The sequence below is a fragment of the Nannospalax galili genome, unplaced genomic scaffold (genome assembly GCF_000622305.1).
Source record: "Nannospalax galili isolate Female #2095 unplaced genomic scaffold, S.galili_v1.0 scaffold1129, whole genome shotgun sequence".
Classification (NCBI taxonomy): Eukaryota; Metazoa; Chordata; class Mammalia; order Rodentia; family Spalacidae; genus Nannospalax; species Nannospalax galili.
Window position 1 is genome coordinate 27034 of NW_008359461.1, and position 5543 is coordinate 32576.

Consider the following 5543-nt stretch of genomic DNA (forward strand, 5'->3'; position numbering starts at 1 on the left):
AAATAAGAAAATAGTCCAATAAAAAGATGGGCTATAGACCTGAACAGAGTTTTCAAATGAAGAAATAAAAACTGTTAAGAAGCACTTTAAAAAGTGCTCAACATCCTTAGTAATCAGAGAAATGCAGATAAAACCACTTTAAGATTCTATCTTACCCTAGTCAGACTGGTTAAGATCAAAAGAATGAAAAATACCAAATGCTGGTGAGTATGTGGAGAAAGGGGAATGCTCATTCACTCCTGGTGGGAATACAGACTTGTACAACCACTGTGGAAAGCAGTGTGGAGAACTCTCAAACAACCTACCATAAAAATGAACCTACCATATATTCTGATTATACCATTCCTTGGCATTTACCCAAGGGACTCATCCTACTGTAGAGATACCTGTACATCCATATTTGTTGCTGCTCTCTTTTTACAATAGCTAAAATGGAAACAACCTAAATGTCCAACTGACAAATGGATAATGAAAATATGGTACATTACACAATGGAGTTCTCCACAGAGAATATACATCTGAGAGATGTCCAGCCCTAGGTGGCGTATCTACAATGGAACCTCTGCACCTAAGACTCATGGAACATAGTGGAACCAGGGGTAGAGAGAAAACTAGTGCATTCCTCAGCTGTCACCAGTGAAGCCTCCTTATGTAATAGAGTGCAACGCACACAAGGGGCCACAAATGGTCAACTTTTAAAGAATAAGAGATTGCAGAGTGTGTGTCCCTGGATAGGACTTCTATATCAAACCTCTCCCACCCACTGCTCAGGAATCATTGTGGAAGAGTGGGTGGAAAGACTGTAAGAGCCAGGGTTGGTTCATGAACACAGGGAAGCAGGGGCTTTCAGGCCACTGGAAGCTTGTACATGCGAACTTATGGCAATGGTAGCACTGAGCACAGGACCCATGCTAACTCAATCAGAAAAGGTCCCAGAGTGGAGCAAGAGAAATGGGTGGCAGGTAAGCCCTAGCCTGGGAACTAATGGAGACTGATCACTACTGGGTGAGAGAGAGAGAGAGTAGTCCTTTACCAATGATCTCTAGATAGGTTGACTAGACTCTAGTGGATGAACTTGCACCAAAGGACATCTGGGCACAAATGCTTGACTGGATAGGACTTAACATGTATAGAGGAATACATGAGCTCCAGTGGGGAGGGCAGGAGTGGGAGAGGGGGTCTAAGTTTGATTAAGAACTGTTGTATGAAATATACAAAGCTCAATTTAAAAAAATTTTAAATAATAAAATAAAAAATAAAAAGATGCCAAGTACTTTGCACTGAGACAATAGCAAAAAGGCCTTAAGGGCATCTTGGGAATTGTCCAGACCCTACTCATCTCACATTCAAGATTAAGCCTGGAACAGTGGTGCACGCCTTTAATCCCAGCACTCGGGAGACAGAGGCAGGCGGATTTCTGTGAGTTCAAGGCCAGCCTGGTCTACATAGTGAGTTCCAGGACAGCTGGGGCTACAGGGAGACCTTGTCTCAAAAAAGACCCCCCCCAAAGTATAAGCTAGTTTAAAAGACTTTCTTTTGAGAAAGGATACAGAGAAACCATGTTCCTAGAGGATTACCCGGAAAGTCATTTCTTCAGGATTCATTCACCATGCTCAGTTGCCTAGGCACTCAGAGTTGACTAAAGCCGTGTTTTAAGAAGGTTTAGCTACTCAAGTTGGCAACAAATCACAGTGACATCTTCATGAGGCTAGTTTCTCAAGTGTATAGAACACTAGCATTGCGGGAGTCATGGGGGCGTCAATCTAGATCTAATTTAAAAATTTTCAGTTTGTGTGTGTTTGTGTGCGTGTGTATATACATGTACCATGGCACATGTGTGAAGACAGAGGACAACATGCAGGAGTCAGTTCTCTTCTTTCATCATGTGTGTCCTGGGAATTGAACTCAGGTTGTCAGGCTTGGGTTTGCAAGTACCTTTACCCACTGAGCCATCTCACTGGCTCCCATCCAGATTTGAAAGGGATGCCTTGGAGACCAGAAAATGTGTGGCAGGGCCAGGTGACCTAAGGACGATGTGTGAAGCTGTGAGTGAATGAAAATGCAATGAAGACCTTCAGAAGCTGGAGATGGCGGGAGTGTGAGGTACCTGCTGGGAAGGCTCCCAGCAATGTGCAAATCCAGCTGTGGGGAGAGGCCCAAATCCCTGACATGGAACTATAGGATTTAATGTGTGCCAAGTTTTGATCTTGCTTTCATTCCACCTCTTCTTTCAATGCTACTTTCATCCTTAAAATTTTTTATGCTCATGAATTGTGTGTGTGTGTGTGTGTGTGTGTGTGTGTGTTTGCATGCACACATGAGCATGTTGCAGCATGTTTATGGTCAGTGGCCAACTTTTGAGAGTCAGTTCTTTCCTTCCGCCTTGTTAAGGCAGTGCCTCTGCTGCAGTGAAACTCTTGCTTCCTGCCTGCCATCTTCTGGGCATTCTCCTATCTCTACCACCTATCTCATCATAGGAGTTTCTAGAATTTCAGATGCATATCACTGCATCTAGTTTTTTTAAATAAATGGTTTTGGGGAGCAAACTCAAAGTACTTTTACCCACTGAGCCATCTTGCTGGCCCTGACCTTCTGCTTTTTTGAAATAGGTTTGTTTACTCTGTGCCATTGTATCTTGACCGTATCTATCTTTGTAAACATGGGCTCACAGCTAAGAGTTTCCCTTAGTCTGAGAGACTACAGACTTTGACTTTTAAGAAATGCTGGACCTAATCTATGGATATAACAATAAGTCATTGGGATTAGGTATAATGCTATGTCTACTTAGCAGAATAATAGTAGTAGGCTCTCCCCTATGGTGTGTGACTATCTAGCCACTGGCTCTTAATCCTGATAACAGTGTCAGGTAGGGATTCCATTTTGTGAAGCAGGTCTTAAATCCAAGTGGAAGGTGGGTTATTCATCAGTGGGCATATTTTGCTGAGCCAGTTGGTATTGTAGCTCACAGAGTTCACAGCTGGGTAAGGTTGATGATTACCTTTCTCTGACAGTAACATGCATAGAACCTTCTAAACTATGAAAGCTAGCTAGCAGAGACGAGCTTCAAGGTTAGTACCAGCTTGATTTCTCCTTGTTTGTTCTGTGACTCGTGTGTAGTGTCTTCAACAATGGGTCTGACTGTCAAGTTCTGGTGAACAACAAACTGCAATGGCAATAACCAGTATTATTTGAGGATCTATGGTATCTCATTAACAATTCCAAAAGAGGGAGTCTGTTATCACCACAGAAGGCTCTTCTTGCAGCAGATGGTGGTTAACACAGAGACTCACAACTGGTCAGCATGCAGAGAATAAAAAGAGTGTAGAGTTCTCAGCCCCAAATGGGACACCTATATCACCTACCCTCTCCTCTCAAAGCTCAGGGTTCATTGCAGAAGAGGGACAGAAAGATTGTAAGAGCCAGAGGTGGTATATAAATACAAAGAAACTGCACTGTCTGAGCACCAGAGGATAGTTTCACATAGGAACCCAGGGTGCTATGAAAGCTTGCACAGGATCTGTGTAAACCCAAGCCAGATAAAAATCCAGCATAGATGAGGGAGGATGGCAAGAACCCCGAGCCCCGGATGAAAATCTGTTGGCAACTGATAACTTCTGGGAAAGGGTTGGTTTTCCTTACTGGTGTATCACCTGGTAGGATGACCAGACTCCGATGGATGGACCCCCACCCAAGAGCATTTGGGAGAACACAGATTAGACTTGATGGGCTCAAGAAATAATACTAGAGAATATGAAGTCAGGGTGGACTAGGGTGGGATGGAAAAGGGGAGGGAGTCTGAATATGATCAAAATACATTGTATGAAATTCTTGAATTGATAGAAATATTTTAAAAAGGAATATATTCAAGATAGACTAAATACATTGTTCACCATGAGATGGATGTGACTTTTGGTGGCCAGAGGCAGAACGTTTTGGTTTGGATATAAGGTACCCCCCAAAGCTTATTGTCTCCAACTGGTGGATCCAGTTGTTGGCAGGTTATTGGAACCTGAGGGTTCTGGCCTCCTCAGTAGATTGAGGTCTTGATGGATTCAAAACATGATCACATTTGGTGAGGTGGGGTCAAATAGCAAAAAGTATATTTCTGGAAGCATGCCCAGAGAACATATACCTTGTCACTAGCTCTCTCCTCTTTCTCTTGCTCTCTTCCTTTCCCTGACCCTCATACCCTCTCTCTCCCACCTACTTTTCCTCTGGCACTGGCTCTCTTTCTTTCCTGACTGCCATGATGAAAGCAACTTGGCTCTGCCATGATATCCTGTCTCATAGCTCAGAAACAATGGTGCCAGCTGACCATGGGCCGCTGACGTCAAAATAAAAAACTAGATCCTGAGACATGAATTGAGTGTGAGTAGCTTAAGATGCAACCCCAAAACATGAGTGTTTAGTGAAGACACTCATGTTTAGTGGGACACTGAGATGGGAAACAGGATAGAAATCAATAATGAATTAATGGGTGGATGTTGACGTAAGCAAACAGGACACACTGGACGCCCTGGAAGACTTCTAAGAGAGAATGTTAGAAGTCTGTGAATTGTCCCATGAAGTCTGAGGAAGCTGTGGTATCTATTCACAAACCATTTCTTATAGGTTGAGAGTTACTGCCTGAAACATTCACTCCCTCTTGTTTCTGGACTGCTCCATGAATGGCCCAAACACTATATTGTCAAATAGAAAGATATTCATGTGTATGAGAATTATCACTAGTACTATAGACAACCTCAAGATTAAACCTAGGGGAATGCAACGGGGCAACACCAGTGTCTGCTGTTCTATTCTTTCCAACTTCAAATATGCTTACTTTTATTTTGTAGACTTGAGTTCCAAAATTAAGCATTTAGATTTAGTCTTTGAATCTGTACCTCTTTTCTAGGGAACTTGGGTAAAATAGATGATGATGGACCACCCAAAATCCTCTTGTCCCATTACATGCATTTGTAGCCACAGTAGATACTGTGGATGTGCTCTAATAGTTTCTCACTTCAAATGTTTATGTCTCATGTCATCCTCTTCCTGACAGTTTTCTTTAGAACCATGCAGTAATACTGCGAGTGTTTCACATGACTTTCTAGAGAGTGCATGGAGGTTCATCCCAGTAGCTCAGAGAAGAAACATGTTCGGTGACCTACCTTTTCTGTGCTTCCAAATCAGCTCATTCTCCCTAATCCTTGTCTCTAGATTGGCTTTAGGGAAAACCCAAATTAAAACAGTGCGGGAAACTTTTTGTAATAAGGCATTAATTCTACTAAAAAATCTTGATATATTTGACTGATTTCGGCTGTTATCTCAGCTGATGTAAACCAACAACATTGCAGCACATTAGCAAAATGTTCTGTGTCTTTAAACACCCACAAGTAAAACTTTATGAGTCCAGCAAAGTAATTTTTTTTGGTCTTTTTGAGACAGGGTCTCCCTATAGCCCCAGCTGTCCTGGAACTCACTATGTAGACCAGGCTGGCCTTGAGCTCACAGAGATCCACCTGCCTCTGCCTCCCGAGTGCTGGGAGGCAGAGGCAGGCGGA